Here is a 24465-nt window from a genome sequence, read left to right on the forward strand (position 1 = left end):
TTCCCCAAGACCAAAAGACAGGCGAGGGGGAAGAGTAGGTGCTCAACTCTCCCCACAATGCACCTTCCAGGTCATCCCCCCAGTATCCTAACTCACTTTCCCATCATTCGAGGTACATGCCCTACGGCTTTTCCGTCCGCTGTCCATGCGAGTAGCAGTTATCAACCACCCCCTAGGTGCTCTTCACCTGTTTCTGGTCCACTTTTCCACCTAGCTCCCCCACTTCCTCTCCTGCGAAATCCCAACCCTCATCCTAGGAGACTTCAACATCCCCACTAACGACCCCATCTGCCTCTCAGCTTCTATCGCTCACCTTCTCCCCTGGTCTCTCACAACTCACAGCCTCTCACACTCACAGGGATGGCAATACTCTGGATCTGGTCTTCTTTCGTCTCTCCTCTGCTTCCAACTTCACTAACTCCCCTCTCCCGCTCTTGGACCATAACCTCCTCTTTTTCTCGGTCAAGCTTCCTAGTACCTCCCCAGACCCTCCTACCTCCCGTATGTACAGGAACCTTCAGGCCATTCACACCAAAAATTTTGCCGAGTCTCTACAGTCTTCTCTATCCCCTATCTCTCTCTTCTCCTGCCCCAACCTGGCTGCCGCACATTACAACACAACTCTCAAACATGCCCTGGATGAAGCGGGGCCCCCCCTACCGTAACCCAAGCCATCCGATATAGACCGCAGCAACCCTGGCTCATGCCTCAAACGAGATTCATCCGGCGGTACTCTAGGTGTGCTGAACGGCTGTGGAGAAAGTCTCAAAAGCCTGCAGACTTTCTCCACTTTAAATTCATGGTCAGAACATACAACCTTGTCCTCCTCCACGCCAAACAAGTCATCTTCACCTCTCTCGTCTCCACACTAGCCCATAACCTTAAAAGACTCTGACACTTTCCACTGCCTTCTCAGCCCAAAACTGCAGCCCCCTGTGACAGATCTCAGTGCTGAAGAGCTGGCTGCTTACTTCAAAAAGAAAATTGACAACATCCGGCAGGAAATAACCTCCCAATCCCAGACTTGTCCTGACCCTAGTCTGGTCAGTACTGCCTCTAGCTCCAGTTCACTCTCTGTACTTAGACCGACAGAGGAAGAAGTCTCCAGACAGCTCTCCTCCACTCACCCCACCACCTGTGCTAGCGACCCTCTTCCCTCACACCTCCTACAGTCCCTCTCCCTGGTGGTCATCTCCCACCTCACCACTATATTTAATCTTTCTCTGACCTTTGGCATTTTCCCCTCCTCATTCAAAGACGCTATCATATTGCCGCTGCTAAAGAAACCGACTCTTGACTCAACCGATGCTGCCAACTATCGATCCATCTCAAACCTCCCCTTCATCGCCAAACTACTAGAACGCCTGGTTTACTCTCGCCTTATAAGCGATCTCTCAGAAAACTCTCTTCTTGACCCTCTACAGTGCAGCTTTCGCCCCCATACACTCGACAGAAACCGCTCTGACTAAAGTGTCAAACGACTTCAGAAATCAGACTGAGTGCCCCTTTAATTCGAACCTCTCATTCCCGTCTCCAAGACTTTTCAAGAGCAGCACCTGTCCTCTGGAACGTGCTACCAAAAAATATCCGGGCAATCACTGACACATTAAACTTCAGGCGTGCTCTAAAAACGCACCTCTTCAGAGAGGCATACCACCATACCCCCTAAACCAAACCCCTCTGTACTCTGCCTGATAACAGGCTCCCTGTCCAACAGACTGCAATCTCTGCTAGCCGTAATCAACTGGCACCTGCAGTCATCCTAATTCCGCCATTATACGGCCTGACTATTGTCTGTGTGCTTTCCTCACTCTCCGCCTCGCCATACCGTGTACATCTCCAGCCCCTTTACCTTCTGTATCACCTCATTATGTGTAGTATATAAGCTTGCTGGAACAGGACCCGCACCCCTATTGTTTCCATCAATTGATTACTTCATGTAACCGTTGTCTTATTTCCCCTGTATTGCAAGCTCTGCGGAATATGTTGGCGCTATATAAATAAAGATTATTACTATTATAAAAGGCCCTAACTTCTGAGGATGGTGATAAGCAAAGTAGATGTGGCCAGTGATTAGTTCCTCTGAGCAGTGTTACATCACGATCACTATCACTATTCATGCTGTAATCATTCAGCTAGATAAAACAGTTTAAGTTTGGAGCCAACATCCACAAACAATGCCTGACAGCAGTGACCTCCAACCAAGGTGCCATGGCACCCTGGAGTACCGTGGCATGGAAACCCACCAGGGGTGCCACAACACTCACAGCCAGGGAGTGAGAATTGGCCACATTAGGGATTATTAGCTGCTGGCCATTAGCACTGCAGGAAGTGGGGTGAGGGAAAGTGTTGCAGGCAAGCTCTGCCCACCATGCCTCTGTTCTCCTTCCCGGGTCTCCTGTCATTGGTCTGGTAAAACTTTGGACCATTAAGGTGCCCATACACATTCAACAAATGAAAGAACAATTGCTCATCTGACAGCCGTTTTCAACAGCACCCCCACACATGAAAGTTTGTCTGGATCAAACGATTGTGTGTTTAGAGAAGTAAGTTGCAGCCAGACAACTCTGATACCATTTTATTTCCCAAGGAAGAAGAGGATCAGGTTACTAACAGGTCTAATGTGTATGGGGGCCCGTAGTATGATTGTTGTCCACTAAAGTGCCTGAAAGTCTTTTCCAGAGATTATGGTTCCTGTTCTTCCACACAGAAGCGATAATCACTTAGTGCATGGAGGAGGAGCAGGTTGGGGATCGCTTCCAGCCGCCCCCCTCCATTCACAGCAGACAGGCAGTCTATCATAGATGAACGATCGTCCAATTACACGGGCTGATCGGCATTTGATTTTTATACCTGCAGAAACTGAACGTCAAGCGAACTAACTGTCATTCCTCGTTCATTCGCTGGCAGCGTTTACACTGAATGATGATTGTCCAGTTTTGCACAATCCAGCTATAACCTCAATGATTACACCGTGCAACAAATTTTTAAAAAATGTTCGTAGCAGAAAGTAATTGATATGTTTCTGTAAAATTAAAACCTGCTGATTCCACTGGTAAGGCTTAAGTCAGACGGGCGTTTTTTCGCGCGATTTGCGGATCGCATGACGGATGCGCATCCGCAAATCGCGTGACCGGTGCGCGCAAGTCGCCCGCAAATCACCCGAAAATCTGCTCCTAGCCGCGTTTCATTAGAAACGGGCCGGAGCTGTCCAGTGCATTGCATTCAATGGAGACGGCAATAGAGCCGCCTCCATTTAAAGCAATGCGCTGCGGGCGAGCCCGGGATGAATTGTCGGTAAGGGCTTAAATATATAAGCCCTTCCCTGCAATTCATCCTAAAATGTGTTAAAATAAAAAAAAATTGTATACTCACCTTCTCCCGGCAGCCGGAGCTCCGCGCGGCCGTCCTGCAGTAGGTGTGAAGGGGGTGTGAGTCAGACCTGCCCCCTGATTGGCTCAGCGCTGAGCCAATCAGAGGCATGCCTCACTCACACCCATTCATGAATTCATGAATGGATGTGAGTCAGACCTGCCCCTGATTGGCTCAGCGCTAAGAGGCAGCAGTCACTCACCCATTCATGAATTCATGAATGGGTGTGTGAGTGAAACCGGCCTCTGATTGGTCAGGGCTGTGACCAATCAGAGGCAGATCATTCAGCAGGCGGGGATTTTAAAGCCCCGCCGGCTGAATAGTGCCGAGAAGCAGTTCAGGAGAACTGACAGCGACCGCGGCTGGACTCCGGCTGCAGCGGAAAGGCGAGTATACAATTTTCTTTTATTTTAACACATTTTAGGATGAATTGCAGGGAAGGGCTTATATATTTAACCCCTTCCCGACAATTCACCCCGCGCACGCCGGCAGCCCATTGCTTTCAATGGAGCGGCTGTATTGCCGCTCCATTGAATTCAATGGGCAAACATCGTTCTTCTCTGTCACAGCTGTTACAGCTGTGGCAGAGAAGAATGATTTGTCTTCTATATGTTCTCAATGGGGTCGGCGCTGCTGCCGCCGGCCCCATTGAGCGCATATAGAGAAGAGAACAGGAATCGCAGATCGCACATAGGTACGATCTGCGATTTTTTGTTCTATAATTTATCGGACGAGCGCATAAAAAGCTCTCATGTGTCCGATACCATTGCAAAGCAATGGTTTTATAAAATCGCCGGACGCATGCGCAAATCGCGGCTAAAAACGCCCGTCTGACTAAGGCCTAAAACTGACTAATAGCGGCACGTCTCATTTTCAAGTTATGTAACCCCTTAGTGACCGAGCATCTTTTTCATTTTAAAAAATCGTAACTCCTTTATTTATCCATCGACGTCGCTGTATGAAGGCTTGTTTATTGCAGGACGAGTTGTATTTTTTAATGGTGATATTTCATCTACCATATAATGTACTGAAAGGCTTTTAAAAAGTTCCAAGTGAAGTAAAATGAAAAAAACAACAACGAAATTCTGCCATCTTTCGGTGCGCCTTGTTTCTACAGCGCACAAACTGCAACAAAAATGACCTGATAACGTTATTCTATGGGTAAGTACGATTACTACGATACCAAAACTTATGTAGTGGTTTTTTTTTTGCTGTCCTACTTTTATTTTTTTTTAAAGGACATTTAATTTTTTAAATTTATTTTCTGCCGCCATCTTCTGCACGCAATAATTTTTTAATTTTCCCATCCACATAGTTGTGCAAGGGCTCATTTCCTGCAGGATGTCCTGTAGTTTGCGTTAGTACCATTTTGGAATACATAAGAGTTTTTGCTCACTTTTTAATTGCATTTTATCTTAGAGACAGAATGACCCAATGCATTTCTGGCATTCTTAATTATTTTTTTTTCAGACAACGTTCACCGTGCGGGGTAAATAATGCGTTACTTTGATGGATCAGACTTTTACGGATGCAGCGATACTAAACATGTATTTTTTTTAATGATTTTGATTTGTTTAATTAGTCTAGCTAATGGCCTGTAAAAACACAGTTCATTAATTACAGCTTACTGCTGGATGATCTGCAGTGTTTACACTACGTGGAAACATACCCTATATGTTACATAAACCTACCCTTATAGTGTTCAGTCAGCACTTGGTAACAGCGATTAACAAAAGTGATTGCGCAACTATTTTGCATTCTCTTTATTAAGCAAGGATTAATTGTATAGGCATATTAAAAAAAAATAAAATACAATGGCAATTGGATTACATTATTCTCCATAATTGGGAAACATTACGTGGCAGAAAAAATGGATATCAGATTTGAATTCAGCGTGCTAAAGTTACTATAAGACACCTATCAGCTTATTGGTAACAAAAACTGTGTTGCACGGCATTATTGTTCGTGTAAAAGCCCCCTTAGACACAAACAGTTAACAGCTTTTTTTTCTGATAAAAAGTGCATCTAATATGACAAATATATTTATTTTTTGTTTTCTCCACTACATATATAAATCTCTTCTTACCTTCTGATATCGGAGGCTGGTGGTTCTCCATCATGACGTCCTTGTACAGATCCTTGTGTCCTTCTAAATACTCCCACTCCTCCATGGAGAAATAGACAGCGACATCCTGACACCTTATAGGAACCTGACACACACAATGATACCGTCATTACCCAGACTCCTCTAGTGCTGTTACTGTACCCAATTACCCAGCATTCCCAGCAGTGTCACCTCTCCAGTCAGCAGCTCAGTGATCTTGTTGGTGAGTTCTAGGATCTTCTGCTCATGTATCGGTAAGTGAGGAGGAGCCTCTGTGATGGGGCTCCGGTTCCTGCTCCATCCTCCTGACTCATGGAGATGGTTGTTGGGAGTTGCATTGTCACCCGATGTCTTCTTCACTATTGTGTAATCCTGTGTATGAAGAGAGACATAGAGGACTGAACCCAGTATTCCTCCCTCAGTAGAAAGTAAGAACTTCTGATCCAGCTGTATAGAGCTCTACAATGGATACTAGATAGACCGTGTGTTCTCCTCCCAACACCAATATTTACAATGTCTATAAAGATGTTAACTCAGTGGTAAAAGTCCAAATCTCCAGGTCAAACTCAGTCCATGTGATTCTGCTGGTTCCTGGCTGCCCTTTCCTCCTCATTACAAGGAGCCTAGTTACCATTCTCATTGCTCCTACAACATTACTATTAGCTCATTGGTTCCCACTATACAGAACTGACCATAGTGGTGGCCGATCTTCACGTTTTCTGCTAACATACATAGTATGTTAGGCTGAATGAAGACAATGTCCATGTAGTTCAGCCTGTTTTTATTCCCCCCCCCCCCCCTTCCTGTTGTTCCAGAGGAAGGAAAAAGAAAACAACGAGGCAGAAGCCAAATTATTTGGAGGAAAAAAATCCTTCCCGACTCCATAATGGCAGTCGGAATAATCCCTAGAACAACGTTTGAGTTCCTCCTGACTCCACATCCCGGATCAACAACCCTGCTGGTCACCTAATGTTTATATCCTACAATATCATAGCGCTCTAATGAGACATTTAGTCCCCTCGTAAACTCCTCTACTGTTTTTGCCATCACCACATCCTTAGGCAGAGAGTTCCACAGTCTAACTGCTCTTACAGTAAAAAACTAGCTACTGTGTTGGTGATGAAACCTGCTTTCTCCTAGATGTAGCGGATGCCCTCTTGTTACTGTCGCAGTCCTGGGTGAAAACAGATCATGGGAGAGATCCTTGTACTGTCCCCTAATGTATTTATACATAGTTATTTGGTCGCCCCTTAGGCGTCTTTTTTCCGGGGTGAATAATCCTAATTTTGATAGCCTCTCCGGGTATTCCAGTCCTCCCATTCCATTTATTAATTTAGCTGCCCTTCTTTGAACCCCCTAAAGCACTGCAACATCTTTCCTGAGCTCCGGTGTCCAGAGCTGTATACAGTATTCCATGTGATGTACAGTATTCCATGTCTACACTCAACTAGAACCCCAAAGGTCTTTTTCCATATCACTTTTCCTTAGCAGTACCCCATTTAGGCCCCCTGAACACGTAACATAACTTGTAACATAATACAATAAAGATGATAGAAAAGCTTACCTCTCCGGTCAGCAGGTAGATGATCTCCAAGGTGAAGCTTAATATCCTCTGGGTAATCTTATTGCTGTTGTTCTCCATCCTCGGTGGGTCATTCATGAGGACCATTTTGGATGAAAATATGAGAGAACTGGATGAACTGGAGGGTTCTAGTACTGCCGGCCCTTTATGGAAAAAGAAAAGACCCTAAATCATACGGGGACATCATCATGTGTGATATACAGAGCCTCACTTACTGAGCATTGAGAGACGCAGGTTCTCAGAGCCGTCACCACATGTATACGGGTATGTTCACACAGATGGCAGACTTTTGCCCTGGATATTGACATATAACCTGCACTGATTCCACTACAAATCTGCAGCCATTATAATCAGTGGGAATCCTACCACAGAAACTATTTAGAAGGGGACACAGACACTCCTATCACAGTTACTGATGATGATCACACAGCTCCTGGCACACAGGTGTAATAGAAGAGATCACAGCTCATCCTCCTGACTGTATACTTATGGTATGTCCCTTATTTTGGTGAATATGGAAGGTAACTATAATTAAGGGATTGTAAACTATTGAGGGCCATTAATAGAAGATCAGCAAGGAAGGGTCTCCGCTGATCAGCTGTTTGCCAGATCAGTGTGCTGATGAACTGAGCTGATTTCTTTAGGAAACACACAAGTCTGTTCTCACTGCAGTGGCCAGACTTGGTATTACGGGCACTTCAATGGGAATAATAATAATCTTTATTTGTATAGCGCCAACTTACTTCACAGCATTTTCAAGCACGGGAGAACACAGACAATACAACAATTACATGTGGTATACAATCAGTTTGAAACAAATAGGGTTGGGGTGGTACAGGAGGTATGGGGTGGGGTGGGGGGAGAAGTGTGAACCACAGGGGAACAAAGGCAGTATGGGAATTACAAGTGGAAATCATTTATTAAGAAGCAACCCAGGTGGGGACAGAAAGGAAGTGCAGGGGTAGAGGTCATATGCAATAAGCAGGGTGTTGGATGGGGCAAGGGGACTGGGTTAAGAGATTCGGTATGCCTCTCTGAAGAGCTCCGTTTTTAAAGGTGCGTCTGAAGTTCCGTTTGTCAGGGATTGTCTGGATGCCTTGGGGTAGAGTGTTCTAGAGGATCGATGCTACTATGGTGAAGTCCTGTAGGCGAGCATGTGAGGTTTGTATTAGAGGGATGTTTAGTCTGAGTGTGTTAGCGGATCAGCTTGTGCGGGCTGGGTGGTGTACGGACAGGAGGGAATTGATGGACGGTGGCGCGGCGCCATGGAGAGCTCTGTGGGTGAGGAGTTTAAATTTAGTTCTGCCATGGATGGGTATCCACTGCCGCAACTGGCATAGTGCAGAGGCTTCTAAGAAAAGGCTTGATAAGCCTAGCTGCCGCATTTAATATGGAATGGAGAGGGGAGAGTCTGGTAAGAGGAAGGCCAATGAATAGCGAGTTGCAGTAGTCGACTCGGGAATGAATGAGGGCGACCACAAGTGTCTTTACCGTGGTGATTAACAGACGGATTGTAGCAATATTTCTGAAGCGCAGATGACATTTTCGGGCCAGAGAATGGATGTGGGTGTTAAAGAAGAGGTCAGAGTCCAGTATGACCCCAAGGCAGGGGGCGTCCTCTCTGGGGGTTATGGTGGCGCCAGATACTGATATGGAGGCCAGTTTTTTAGAGGTTAAGTTTGAGAAAGAGGAAGGACATGGTGTAAGAGACAGCAGACAGACAGTTGGTGATGTTTTGGAGGAATGGTGCTGAGGTGTCATGAGATGAGGTGTATAACTGGGTGTCGTCAGCGTAGAGGTGGTATTGGAGGCCAAATTTGCTGATGGTTCGTTCAGTTGGGGCTGTGTAGATAGAGAAGAGGAGGGGGTCCAGGACCGAGCCCTGGGGGACCCCCAAGAATGAGAGGGAGTGGAGAAGAGATAGATGGTTGTAACAGAGAAAGTGAGTAGGTGCTGGATGCAGTGCTGAGGAGACTGGGATTGGGGCTAGTCTTGTAGTTTTCGGAGATTTCTTTTCAGGTGTTGTTCATTTTCTCTTTGAAATAGGCGGCTTGTTCTCAAGCACTCAGATCAGTCATGGGGGCATTTTCTTTGGGGCTGAGGAGGGAGTGGAATGTGTTGAAGAGTCGTGGAATAGTGAGGAGACAAGGCATGGTGGAGGGCTAGGTTATAAGTTTTAAGCATGTATGTGCAGTGGAGGAAGTCTGTGGGCAGCTTTGATTTTCTGCACAGCCGCTCAGCGCACACAGAGCACCGCAGAATGAAGTGAGACAGGGCTGTTGTCATCTGCGGTGGATGGCTCGGCTCATGCCACTTCATCCAGGGCACATCTGAGGGGGTGTAGTAGTGTTTAACAGCCAGTTTAGAGTAGGAGAAGAGAGAGAGAGGGGACAGGGAGGACTGGATGGTCTTGGCAAAATGATGGGTGCAGATGGACTGGAGGTTCCTAGAGGTGCGATAGATAGGAGGGTCAGGGGAGAAGCTAGGGTGCCTGATGGAGAAAGAGAAGAGGTTCTGATCTGAGAGGGGAAGGGGGGAGTTAGTAAAGTGGGAGGCAGAGCAGAGACGGAGGAAGATTACATCGAGAGTGTTGCCATCTCTGTGAGAGATTAATGAAAGACTGAGGAAGGAGGTAAGTGGTAAAAGCTGGGAGGCAGATGAGCTGGGGTCGTTAGTAGAGATGTTTAAATCGCCAAGTATGAGGGTTGGGATTTCAAAGGCTAGGAAGTGGGGGAGCCAGGCGGTGAAGTCGTCTAGGAACAGGTGGGTGGGACCTGGGGCTGGTAAATAACTGTGACACGGGGCGGAAGAGTCACAGGGTGTAGATTTGAATGACTGGTAGGTAAGTGAGGGAGCCGAGGGAATGACCTGGAAGGTACAGTTAGGCGAGAGGATGATGCCTACTCCTCCGCCGCGTCTGTCATCCGATCTGGGGGTGTGAGAGAACTGCAAGCCATCATAGGACAATGCAGCGTGGGAGGTAGAATCAGACTGCTGTATCCAGGTTTCCGTGAGGGCAAGCAGGTTGAAGTGCCTGGTGGTGAAGAGGTCATGGATAGTTGGGAGTTTGTTGCAAGTGTATTGGAAGTTCTGTAGGGAGCATTTGAACGAGTCGGGTGGAGGTGCGTGGGCTAGTGGGGTGGTTTGGTATGATTGGGTGGAGGGGATTTTGGTAGAGAGCAGCACAGGGTAGGCCAGGGTCGGGGGATATGTCCCCTCCGGCTAGGAGTAGCAGGGTAGCAAGGGTGAGCAGGTGGTTGGGGGATTTGTGGGGGAACTGCATCGCTCATTAAAATGAATGGGGTGCATTAAAAATGTGGTATAACTCTGATCTCAGCGCTGTGCTTTTACAAACAGAAATTAGACCAAAAAAAGTGCAAAACCCTCCGGCGTCTCTTACCTGCCGGCCGGAGTCACACACACAGCTCTGATACTGTAATATAATGTAGCTGATATCCGTGTGGGACCAGGACCTGCTACACTGCAATAGCCGAAGGACCTGTGTGATGTCAGTCATGTGATCAGTATATAAGGCGTGAGCATAGTAGCCTTTTACTCCTGGGTGAAGCACAGCAGTGAGAAGTAGTGGATGAAGGACCTGTGATGATGTCACTGTCATGTGATCAGTATATAAGGGGCGGAGCTCAGCAGTGAGGCGCAGTGGATGAAGAACCTGTGATGATGTCACTCTCATGTGATAATTGATGTTATGTATAATTATGCATCTGTATTCACCCTATATTTGCGCAATCCCGTTGATTTCAATAAACCATAATAGGACAAGCTGTTATTATTATTTTTTACACCTATTTGAATTCCTTATCCAAATCAATGGGGTTTCAGCGCTGTAATATATCTGCCTCTAGCATCTCTCTCACACAAGCGTTCAAAAGAGCTTCTCAGACGAGCGATTTAGCGCGGCATGTATAACGCACTCTATAATGCATGCTGTTCTATTTTCGGGCATTTCACTGTGTTTTTGATGCCCTACATCACCCATTGAAATGAATGGGGAGCGTTAAAAACCCTGTGTACAGCGCTATTACCACTGCTTACTATACCAGCGGGAGGGGGAAACAAAGGTGACGTCATCAGCGTGCTTTACCTGCACAAGATCTGTAAAAGGAATGCTGTAAAGCACCGCTCTCCGCAGTGCAAAGCCCCCCCCGCTCAACGCTGTAGAATGCATTGACAAATGCAGCATTTTTACAACCGCTTGCGTGAGAGCGGCCTTCCACTGGTACTACTATATCTTGTGCGAAAAAGCACGGACGGCAGTCAATGGAAGCCGTCCGTCCCACGATACTTTTGCTGTGGGCACTGCGGAAGTATTGCGGGAATCCGTGTCACCTCCTAGCACCGGCACGTTATGCTCGCCGCGGATCCGGAGAGGTGTGTATAGGGTCTCTGTGTGGCGCTGGGTCTGATTCCGCTATGAGATTTTGCAGGCGAAATCTGACCCGGCCGTGGGCATGAGCCCTAAATCTGCTCGTTTAGGTGATTATTCAGAGTGTCACTTTGTATTTAGAGTACATATGTACTATAAAAAAGCCTACAGGTGTCTGTCTCTCTCTGTCTTTCTCTATATCTGAGCAATCTCTCTCTTTCCCCCTCCCCCCCTTCCCCCGACGGCCCAGCGGCTTCCTCCCGGCCGTTCCCCCGAAGGCCCAGCGGCTTCCTCCCGGCCGTTCCCCCGAAGGCCCAGCGGCTTCCTCCCGGCCGTTCCCCCGACGGCCCAGCGGCTTCCTCCCGGCCGTTCCCCCGACGGCCCAGCGGCTTCCTCCCGGCCGTTCCCCCGACGGCCCAGCGGCTTCCTCCCGGCCGTTCCCCCGACGGCCCAGCGGCTTCCGCCCGGCCGTTCCCCCGACGGCCCAGCGGCTTCCGCCCGGCCGTTCCCCCGACGGCCCAGCGGCTTCCGCCCGGCCGTTCCCCCGACGGCCCAGCGGCTTCCTCCCGGCCGTTCCCCCGACGGCCCAGCGGCTTCCTCCCGGCCGTTCCCCCGACGGCCCAGCGGCTTCCGCCCGGCCGTTCCCCCGACGGCCCAGCGGCTTCCGCCCGGCCGTTCCCCCGACGGCCCAGCGGCTTCCGCTCGGCCTTTCCCCCGACGGCCCAGCGGCTTCCGCTCGGCCGTTCCCCCGACGGCCCAGCGGCTTCCTCCCGGCCGTTCCCCCGACGGCCCAGCGGCTTCCGCCCGGCCGTTCCCCCGACGGCCCAGCGGCTTCCGCTCGGCCTTTCCCCCGACGGCCCAGCGGCTTCCGCTCGGCCGTTCCCCCGACGGCCCAGCGGCTTCCTCCCGGCCGTTCCCCCGACGGCCCAGCGGCTTCCGCTCGGCCGTTCCCCCGACGGCCCAGCGGCTTCCGCTCGGCCGTTCCCCCGACTTAACATTAGAACTTTCAACGACCCAGACACGTCACTGAACAAATCTATGTCAAATTTTAGGATTTTACTGCGGTGGTGAGCACATCCCAAATCTAATGACACCAAAATCATCCACCTAAGGTAAAGCAAAGGGGTCAAAGTGTGGTGCAAGAAAAAGCCTTTTTATACTAGATTTACAATGTGACATTTGCTCTTATGTTTGTTCCCATGTGCAGAGATGTCAACCTGGGAGGGGCTTTCACAGGGTAATAAAGAAATAAATTGTACAACAATGTGCCCCACAGAAATAAATTGCTACACTGTGCCCTAATCTAAAGTAAAATAAGTTCTGTCCCCAGAAATAAATTATACTGCATTGTACCTGCAGAAATAAATTGTATTATACTGCGTCAGCAGAAATAAATAATCTATACTATGCCTGCAGAAATAATACTACACTGTGCCTTTAGAAATAAATAATAATCTACACCACACATGTCAAACACAAGGCCCGCGGGCCAAATCCGGCCCGCCACCTCATTTTCTGTGGCCCGTCGGCTGTGCAGCAAGTTCCCTCACCCTCCATGCTGCTGTCAGTATCAGATCGTCTATCGACTTGTTTTGTCTAGCAGAGCAGACAAAAATAGGTGAGTGCTGATAGCACACTGACAACGGCTGCGGAGGAGGGAAGAAGCCTGCAGATAACATGATCCCTGGTGCAAGGAGAGCAGGATTGAGGAGGAGGAACAGCTGCAGAATTGAGAGCCAGTCAGCGCTGAACTCCTTTCACCGGCCCTCCCTTGGTTCATTGCAGCAGATCTGGGGAGACATCAGGGGCCTAAGTATGCAGGAGGGCCCAAAAAGGACTGAGAGCAGCCTGTATACCTGCCATTGGGACTATATTGGATGCAGAGAAGTAGACAGATTGTTCTGTCTTTTACATAAACATATGCGTTTGCAGTCTGTATAAAAATGCAAAAGTGTCCTTGAGTGTGTGTATGTATGTATGTATGTGTATGTGTGTGTGTATATATATATATATATATATTAAAACCTGTGTGTGTGCGTATACATGTGTGCGTGTGTATATATATATATATATATATAAAAGTGTGTGCCTGTGTGTATTTATATATGTATAATAGTGTGCATCTGTGTGTGTATGTGTAAATATATGTATATATATATATGTGTGTGTGTGTATATATATATATGTGTATATATGTATATATATATATATACACACACACACACACACACACACACACACACACTCAAGGACACTTTTGCATTTTTATACAGACTGCAAACACATATGTTTATGTAAAAGACAGAACAATCTGTCTTTTACATAAACTACTGACTACTATACAGTCCTACAATTACAATCGGCCCTTTGAGGCTGATGTGGCCCTCGGTGAAAATGAGTTTGACACCCCTGATCTACACTGTACCCCCCGAAATAAATTGTACCACACTGTGCTGAAGAAATAAATTATACCACACTATGCCCCACAGAAATAAATTGTACTCGTTAGAAATCACTAGTATGGACCCACTGGGTCAACCTACCTGTTTGACGTAGGAGCAATCCAGGCGAGGTTGACAGTTGAATCTTGGTGAACAGAGTCATTGGTAGCAGGCAAAGAGAAGCAGACTGGTGATGTGTAACAGACCTAGAAAACCTTGCCCTATACTAGTAAGGGAGATAAGGTGTAACCCTGCCAAGAAGCAGGGTAGGCATCCTGATAAGAACGACCCCGCGGTCTTCCTCTAGGACCTGACTAACCCTGAAGGACCACTGAACACATTACGGTATACACCAATAACACAGAACAGGAGCGGTGCAGGTACAGATAGGCAAAGGACAAGAGTACATGGACAAGACAGAGAAACAAGAAGCGGGATACAAGACAGGGAACATTCAAAGACTAGAGAGCTGTAAACACACTAACTGCAATAAGGCACAAGATAAGCACAGATGAGACCAACAGTGAGGAGACCTATGCTGGTTGTCAAAAGCAAACATACAACAACACTGAGGCAATGATGGAGGACTCCCAGCTCAGTTAAGTAGAGAGGTAATTACCATGTCCTACAGCTGAGCTGAAGGCACTGGAGCAAATAACCACTGAAGTGCTGGATAGAAGTGCAGCAGTTCAAGTTACAGGAAAAACAAGACGACGCCTGCGCCTGCCGGAAACAGGAGGTGAAGGACGAGTCTGAACTGAAAATCTAATAGTACTACACTGTTTCCCCAGAAATAAATCATGCAACACTGTGCCCCACAGAAATAAATTGCTACATTGTTCCCCCAGATATAATACACTGTGCCCCAAGTAAAATATATTGATTATAGGAGGCCTGGCAGGAAGCGGGAACAGACGCACGCCTCAGCTCTCCTCCAGAGGGACTCCTTTAGAGCAGCCTCTTGCAGCCCAGACTGCCCTGAAGGGCTCAAAAACGAACGAAGTGCGGCCTATCTGGACAGCAGCAGCCGCGGCCTAAGGTTCCGCGGCCCCGCCGGCCGGGAGTTCAGTAGGAGGCACGGCGGAGGTAAATACCAGTGGCTACGGGAGCAGAGAGACCCGCGATCCGGCGGGAGAAGACCGGGTGCCGCTGCCTGGAGGAGTGGTGAAGAGACGCCGAGCGGAGGGAGGTAAGAGGGGGCTCCAGAGAAGCTGCGGGGGAGCTGCAGCAAAGCGCGGCAAGAAGGCCCATAATACCAAGGCCTGATGGAACGCTGCTCCACAGGGCCACAGCAATCTCCCCCATCCCACACCCCAAAACAAGATAAAAATAAAGATTGCAGAGGGTGCCTCCAGACAGCAGAGGCACCCCTAAGAAGGCTGACTGAAGCATATAGAAGGGGATTGAGCCCTGAGAGAATTTAGGAGGGAGGCAAAGGCCCCTTCCCTAGCCTCTGCAGCCAGGACACTATAAAAGCTAAGCCACCAAAGCTCTGGCTATTTCCTCACTGCCAACAAAACAAGATAAAGAAGCAGGCTGCTTATACTATAGAGGTGCACTATAAGTTCTGGACTGTGAAACTATTTCACAAGCAAGCTACAGTTCCCAATCCAGATTTACTGAACTCTGCTGCCACCTGCTGCCCCTCTCGCAAACGACAGCTTTTTATTTTTTCGACTAATATGATATAACATAAAGCAAATCATGCTGATCGGGGTGTTTATGCAGTACGGGATGTATTGGAGAATGCATCCTTAGTTTCTGCTCCTTCCGGAGTCACGCATCGCGTCATGTAATAACAACCTATTCAACTTATTCCAGCACCCTTTGGCGATCTTTCTAAATCTTTACATAACAATGGTAAAAAGCAAAGGCAAAACACCACAGTTTCATCAGACCCCCTCAAGAGCTACTCTACCCAGTATGTTTGCTTCACAATCTCAAACCGACCCTCCCTCCACGGCGAATACCCAAGCTTCATCGGCAGCTGTGGCGACCCCACCAAGAGTGCAAGAAGAACTAAATCTAGAATCTAGCAACGTCATTTTGACCAATCCTCCCTACTTGACCAGATGAAAATAATCTTTAAAACCGAACTCTCTGCAGCCGTTAGGGAATTTTCCGAGCAAATCCGGGACCTAGGCCAGAGGACGGACGAGCTGGAAAAAAAGCGATGACATAGTGGACACTATCGAGGCAGACCGCTAACATGTAGCTGAGCTTGAGGCCAAAATAGAGTTACTGAAATCCAAATACGAAGATCTAGAGAACAGGTCTTGTCGCTCCAATATCCGCATCAGAGGCCTGCCCGAATCCATTACAGCCCTAAAGGAATCGGCAATCAACCTATTTTCAGCTATTCTCCCACAGATTGACCAAACGTCCTTCAGAATCGACAGAGTACATATGGCCCTAGCCTGCCCACCCAGTCCGGATCTCCCAAGAGACGTGGTCCTTAAACTACATTATTACGAAGTCAGATCGACTGCTACTAGCTGCCAGAAATCTAACCTCATTACCAGGACTACCCACCTCAGTTTAGCTGTATGCAGATGTGGCCCCATCAACCCTGGCCAAACGAAGAGCCTTCCGACCGGTCACGCAGGCTCGAGTTCAGCCAATATAAGATATAAATGGGGGTTCCCATTCGCTCTCCATTTCCAGCACCTCGGGAGGTCCTACACTGCCAAGTCTATAGAGGAGGCGTATGGAGCCCTAGAGAGGGCACAAATTCCAGTAGAGAGATCAAGGGAGATTGGCCCCTCGAGCTCTCGCCCTGGGAGGACATGGAGCAGGCCTCATCCTTCGAGAAGAGTCCTACCTTCAAGAGTCCAATGCGGGCCGGTCCAACACCTTATAAAAGGAAAAAGAAAGAAAAGTCTGATATAAAGACTCCCTCTTCATTAAACTAGTGGAAGTCTGTGAGTGGCAAAAGGGGAGGGGGATACAGGAGTCGCTGGGGTCTCCACTACCTGGTCAGCAAATTGTCCCTGACACTACACTGGCAGTGGGGAAGTTAAAAGAATAAGGACTTAAGTGTGAAGATCGGTTGACACTTAGATTAAGGTTGTAAAACTAAATAAGCTTTACGATAAGAGATGTGGGTCTGGGAAGGACAGATGACTACCCTGATTGTTCAAAGATGGGCGGCTCGCCTTTTTGGGGAGCTGACTTCAATCTTGACAAATCTGGTCCTAGGACCATTTCTGGTTTATCGTATGTTCTATACACGATGTCCCCTCACGGGGAGCATCATTTGTTTGCATGAATGTTTGTTTTGTCTGTTTTTCTAGTATTCTAGGTCTTCAGTTTTACAAGGAGTATGGTAGACAAACTAGTCCTACTAATTAGGGGGTTTGGGAAGAGAGAGAGGTAGAGCATTACATTCAAGACATCCAATGGTATGTATAATCTCCCACAATGTACGGGGATTCAATTCTCCTAACAAGAGAAAGATGGCTCTCCTGTTGTACTTAAAACACAAACCAGATGTGGTCTGTATACAGGAGACCCACTTTTCCTACACCTCAGTCCCCAGATACTTTTACCAACACTACTCCAGATATTATAGAGCAACTGCATCAAAGAAACATATAGGGGTCCTTAGCCTACTACATAATTATTTCCCCTTTCAAGTTGAAGAGACGGATATAGACCACGAAGGAAGATTCTGTATCCTGCTAGGCAAATTATACACCCAACCGATGGCCATAGTCAACGTATACGCCCCTTTAGAAAATCCCCTTCCCACTATACAGGTACTTTACTGGAAGCTCCTTAAACTCTCACAATATAAAATTATATGGGCAGGCGATTTTAATTTTCCCCTTCTCGGCAACCCTGGATAGGTCAAATAGAAATCCAGACAGATTCTTAGCTCTTCAGAGGAGGGATTGGGGAAACAAACTATCCCTACTGGCAATGGCGGATAGCTGGAGGGAGTTACACGGCAACAAGAGAGGGTATACTTTCTTTTCTCCAGCCAATCAGGTATATTCCAGATTAGATTATATACTGATGTCCACATCCCTCCTACCTGCACTAGTAACATCTAGGCACTATCCATGTTCATGGTCATACCATGACTTAGTTCTCGCAATGGTCCAATGTGACGAGATACCCAAGCCCATTTTTAAATGGAGACTGAATGAAGCCCTTATCAGAGATCCCAATATTTCAGGACAAATCCATAATCAGATTTCAGACTTTTTCAGTCTGAACGCACCCCCACTGGGTTTGGCTTGCCCATAAGGCTAGTATCAGAGGACAGCTAATCCGCCAAGCTCCTCAGAGAAAAAGAGAAAAATCGCAAACCTATTTAGACCTTGAAAGAAGACTGTTTCTGCTGGAAACTTATAAACAAAGCAACCCCTCGAGGGCCACAATTAAAAAAATCAGGGATATAAAAATTCAGCTGAAGGTCCTTCAGATAAGGTGGAACTTGCAATCCAGTGGAACGGGTACAAATATTGCAGTATTTAAGTTGTACACCCCCCACAATACGACCACATCTAATCCAAACAAAATATATAATGCGTTTGCTGCATATTACTCGTCTCTATATAAACAACATAGGGGGAATGTGGAGGTCACAGGACTTGCTTTCTTAGAATCCCTCCCGCTGCCCACCTTATCTCAAAATCAACGAGACCACCTAAATGGGGACGTCACTGCGGAAGAAATAAGGGACGCCATTGATAACCTAAAGTTGGGGAGGGCCCCGATGGCTATACCGCAATATATTACAAAAAATATAAAGATATGTTGTTGGGACCATTGCAGAATCTATTCCAATCCCTTTTGAAAGGAGACACCCTGCCTCGTGAATTTTTTAATTCTAACCTAACGGTTATTCTCAAATCTCATAAAGACCCTCTCTCCCCCAAGAGCTATAGGCCTATCTCATTATTAAATATTGACTTTAAAATTTTCACCTCCATTCTTGCGGCTCGCCTGAACCAATTCCTCCAAAACCTCATCCATAAAGACCAGGTCAGGTTCATCCCATCTAGGCTGGCCCCGGATAACATTCGAAAGGTGCTAAACATTATTGACCACTCCAAAGTTACAAAAATCCCAGTTACACTACTCGCTCTTGACATAGAAAAAGCCTTTGACTCGCTGGCATGGGACTATCTATTCTTTATCTTGCGGCGTATGGGTCTCGGTGGGGCTTTTGTACAGGCTATTGGAGCATTGTACTCCACTACCTCCACTCTGTTAAAATTGCCCACAAGCAAAGAGACCTCGCATTCTGTATCTATTCAGGGCACTGCCTATCCCAATCCCGCGCCCAGTTATAGCAAATCTTCAGCGTCGCATCTTTCAGTTTATCTTGGCTTCAAAACGACCAAGAATAAAAAATAGCCTTATGCACTACCGTAAAAACAAGGGGGGCCTCTCCATTCCTAATCTTTGGAAATACTATCGGCCCAATGGATATCGACATTGGGAGGGGTCAAGGCCCCATTGTGGGTCGATATAAGTCATCTAGAATAGCTCTGCAGACTTTTTCTTCCCTAATATGGTCCGAAAACTCCATGGGCCCAAATCTACATAACAAAAGTCCGCTCACATCCCACTCCACGAGATTATGGAGAAATATCCGATTCATATATAAGCTCTCTGCTAGACCCTCTAAGATGCTCCCTGTCATCCCAAACACAAGATTCCCACCGAGCATGGATCTGATCCACTTTCAATGGTGGAAAATTAATGAACTGACAGACCTCCACCACTTTGTGACGGGATCCCAGATATTAAGGTTAACCCAATTTCAAACTAAATTTAATCCTCCGGTGACGGAACTTTATCGAGAAAATCAAGTTTTCCACTTTCTGCATTCACTGAATCTGCCACGGGTGATTCCCAAGATGACAGTGTTCGAAAGATTATGCAAAAATGACCCCCTAAGAAAAGGACACCTGTCCTTGCTATATAACGTACTGAATAGCCCCAATACAGAAGGCAAGCTTCCGTTTATGCGAAAGTGGAAAACAGAACTACAAATCCATATCTCAGAGGAAAGATGGCACCATTGCTGTGAAACTATCACTAAAGGTAGCCATCAGGTCACCCTAATGGAGACATCTATCAAGATTCTGCATCGGACACATCTTGTCCCAGTAAGGATAAATAAGTTCTTTCCCTCAGTTTCACCGCTATGCTTTAGAGGGTGTACAGAAATGGGGTCCCAAGCACATATATGGTGGAGATGTCCAGTGGTTGCCGGATTATGGTCCCAGGTCCACAGATTATTGCAGAGGCTATTCATAGGTTCACTCCCAAAATCCCCAACAATGTTCCTATTGGTAGATCGCCCTCCAGGAATTAGATACCAAACACATAAACTGATCCAGTATATATGCATGGCAACCAGGATCCATATAGCGGCTACGGTAGGTGGAAACAGCCCACCTTCTCATTTAACGAAGTCCAGAATCGGATCTCTCAGATTGCTTTGTATGAAAGGTTACACGCCATACAAACAGACACGTTAGAGAAATATAGTGAACTATGGAGATCCTGGATCGAGTTGATCGATATTCTGGGCCTCAGTCATAAACTGCTCTCAACCTAGAACCCTCCTGATGATCTTTTAAGCCTTAAAGAGCATATGTCAAACTGCTACCTACTGTAATTACTGTATGAAGGAAAAAAATGAAGACCTATGTTTTTGTTTTAGTTTAGTTGCTTGGTTAGAATTATATTGAGCACTCAGGAGCATGTGATACTTTTAAATTCTGATTATTAACCCTTTCCAATCCACTGTCTGACGTCTGAAGACATTCTGATTGAGGGCTGTGCAGCTCCAATGTCGGAAGACGTCCGGCAGGGTATTCTTACTGTATATTGCTGGCCACTCTGTTGTCGGAGGCCTCTCCAGCATGTCCCATACGATCGTCCTGGCTCTAGCCAGCAGATGGCGCCATTGTATAATGGCAGAAAGAGAGAGCCCCCTAGGAAACCCTGAATCCAAAACTGGATTGCAAAGGGTTAAGAAAAAATATTTGTTAGAGATAATCAAAATGTATGAAGATGGATCAATGTTATTCCTTTTACTCATCATTTCGCCCCCTGCGCGGGGTAAAGTGAAAGCATGAATGACAAATGTATCAATTTCTATACTTTAATAAAACCCGTTGAAACTAAAGTAAAATATATTCTGTCCCTAGAGATATATTCTACTACACTGTACCTGCAGAAATAAATTTAATTACACTGTGTACCTAAAAATAAATATCTATACTGTGCCCCCAGAAATAAATAATACTCTATACTGTACCCTCAGAAATAATTTATACTACTCTTTGCCCCCAGTAATAAATAATCATCTACACTGTACCCTTCAAACTAAATTATAATACAATGTGCTCCGAGATATAAACTATGACTTGCACTACACTGTGGCTGCTGAAAGAAAATATACTAAACTATGCCCTCAGAAATAAATGAACTTATTTTCTTCTTATTCCAGGCCCAGACGGTTATGAAGACTTCTTTGAGGCACAACTCGTCTCTACAGACTCTTACTATCTTACCGCTACCTCCAATGCCCCCCACACAGTAATAGATCCCACACTGTGCCTTCCACAGCCCAATAATGCCTCCTTGTGCCCTCCTCCATTAATTAGATTCCATCTTTGTGGCCCCCCCAGAGTACTTAGATATCCCGCTTGTGGCCCCCAGAGTATTAGATTGCTAATTGTGGCCCTCCACAGTTCTTAGATTCCCCTCTTGTAATCCCCCCCCCCCCCCACATTACCTAGATTTCCCTCTCAGCTGATTGGTGGGGATCCTGAGTGGAGACCTCCTCCAATCAACAATTGATGATCTATCCTAAGAACAGGTCAGCAATAGCAAATTCCCAGAAAACCCCTTTCTTTTCAGCTTCATTGTGGAGGGTATTTACATAACCATTGAGGCCATTGGTACCAGGCTGGCCTGCTGTTAACACACAAACAATAAAACTGGTTTTACGCAGCATTTGCGCATCTCATTATTTGTTTGAAATCGAAGACCTCCGGAATTTGAACATTTTCATGTCACATTGATATTGCGTGTTCTCAACACCAAGTATCAGAACTTTTTCACAAGCAGTTGGGGTCATGCAACCAAGGCAGTTTATCTGGCATTGGTGACAGTATCTCAGTATGCTGAACACCTGCAGTCTGGTATACTGGTCACTCTATGCAAGAAGTTGTTGGCATCACCACCCTTTAACCCTTCCAATGCAATTTGTATCCTGGTTTTTCTAGGTGGCTTACTCTTTTTCTGTTATACAACAGCGCTATATGTTGGCTAAAGCCAGTACTGCATGAGGTGACACGTTGGATAGGCACTGACAGCAGAGAGGCTGGCAATATACAGTAAGAGCACCCCAACGGACGTCTTCCAATATCGGAGCTGTACAGCCTTAAATCATAATGTCTTCAGACGTCAGGCAGTGGATTGGAGAGGGTTACAGTGTACTGGACATCTGCAAAGAGCGGCAGCTTACCAGCAAACAGCTGCCATCTGTGACAAATAATTCTTTTTTTCTTGAATCACATGAGGAGTCCCACATCCACGGGAAACTCCTCGTACTGCCCGGTTCAGAAATACAACTGAAGCCATAGCAGCAACTATAGAAATGTTATCTTTTACCTAAGTCACTCTGAATGTCTTTCTTCCCTCCAAGTCCAGGTAGAACACGTCCCTTGGGGACTCTCCCAAATCATTTTTTCTAATTTACCACCAAAGAAGGGCCTTGTTGCCTCTTCAGAATCTGATATACTTTTCCAGTATCCCTCAGATGAGTATGTAGGCAGAAAAATAAATAATTTAGGATTTTTTGAGAGCAGGTTGGCGAAAACAAGAATGGAAAAAATGGCCATGTCCTCAAGGGGTTAAGTCAGAATTTGAGACCTCTGCTTGCCTTATTATTTGGATTGCAGATCCAATAACTTAAAAAGTTACACATTGCAGCTCTTCTCTCTGGCTTCTGGAATCTTAATGCTATGCCCATGTGACCCCAGGTTCTTCTGCCAAGACTGTTCCTGTACACTTTCGTGTTAGTAGGGATCATTGCTAGAGATGAGCGAGCACCAAAATGCTCGGGTGCTCGTTACTCGAGACGAACTTTTCGCGATGCTCGAGGGTTCGTTTCGAATAACGAACCCCATTGAAGTCAATGGGCGACCCGAGCATTTTTGTATATCGCCGATGCTCGCTAAGGTTTCCATTTGTGAAAATCTTGCCAATTCAAGAAAGTGATGGGAACGACACAGCAACGGATAGGGCAGGCGAGGGGCTACATGTTGGGCTGCATCTCAAGTTCCCAGGTCCCACTATTAAGCCACAATAGCGTAGCGGCAAGAGTGGACCCCCCCCCCAACAACTTTTACTTCTGAAAAGCCCTCATTAGCAATGGATACCTTAGCTAAGCACCACACTACCTCCAACAAAGCACAATCACTGCCTGCATGACACTCCGCTGCCACTTCTCCTGGGTTACATGCTGCCCAACACCCCCCCCCCCTTCCCGCACGACCCAGTGTCCACAGCGCACACCAAACTGTCCCTGCCCAGCCTTCAGCTGCCCTCATGCCATGCCACCCTCATGTCTATTTATAAGTGCGTCTGCTAGAGGAAAAGCAGGCACACACTGCAGAGGGTTGGCACGGCTAGGCAGCGACCCTCTTTAATAGGGGCGGGGCGATAGTCCACAATGCTGTACAGAAGCAATGAGAAATCCAATCCTGTGCCACCTCCATCTGGAGCTGGACACGTGGGCATAGCAATGGGGAACCTATGTGCCAAACACTATTCATTCTGTCAAGGTGTCTGCATGCCCCAGTCAGACTGTGTTTTTTTATAAATAGTCACAGGCAGGTACAACTCCGCAATGGGAATTCCGTGTGCACCCACAGCATGGGTGGCTCCCTGGAACCCACCGGCTGTACATAACTGTATCCCATTGCAGTGCCCTGGACAGCAGAGCTAACGTCAGATGAAATGCAGGTGGGCTTCGGCCCACACTGCATGCCCCAGTCAGACTGGGGTTCTTTAGAAGTGGACACAGATGCATTTACAACTCCCTGTGGACCCACAGCATGGGTGGCTCCCTGGAACCCACCGGCGGTACATAAAAATATCCCATTGCATTGCCCATCACAGCTGATGTTACGTCAGCTGTAATGCAGGTGGGCAAAAAATTAATTGGATTACACTGTAGGCGAGGGCCCACAAAAATTGGTGTACCAACAGTACTAATGTACCTGAGAAAAATTGCCCATGCCCAACCGAGAGGGCAGGTGAAACCCATTAATCGCTTTGGTTAATGTGGCTTAATTGGTAACTAGGCCTGGAGGCAACCCAGTTAAAATAAAAATTGGTTGAGGTGAAAGTTTCAACGCTTTAATGAGCATTGAAACGTATAGAAATTGTTTAGAAAAATTATATGACTGAGCCTTGTGGGCCTAAGAAAAATTGCCCGTTCGGCGTGATTATGTGAGGTTTCAGGAGGAGGAGCAGGACGAGGAGGATGAATATTATACACAGATTGATGAAGCAAAAAGGTCCCCGTTTTTGATGGTGA

General features: G+C 46.8%; 1 pseudogene; it reads right to left on the reverse strand.

Annotated features, from left to right (window-relative positions):
* Positions 1 to 10607, reverse strand: part of LOC136615389 (zinc finger protein 850-like) — a 304670-nt pseudogene extending 294063 nt beyond the window's left edge.
* Positions 10608 to 24465: the final 13858 nt, after the last annotated feature.

The sequence above is a fragment of the Eleutherodactylus coqui genome, chromosome 1 (assembly GCF_035609145.1).
Source record: "Eleutherodactylus coqui strain aEleCoq1 chromosome 1, aEleCoq1.hap1, whole genome shotgun sequence".
Lineage (NCBI taxonomy): Eukaryota > Metazoa > Chordata > Amphibia > Anura > Eleutherodactylidae > Eleutherodactylus > Eleutherodactylus coqui.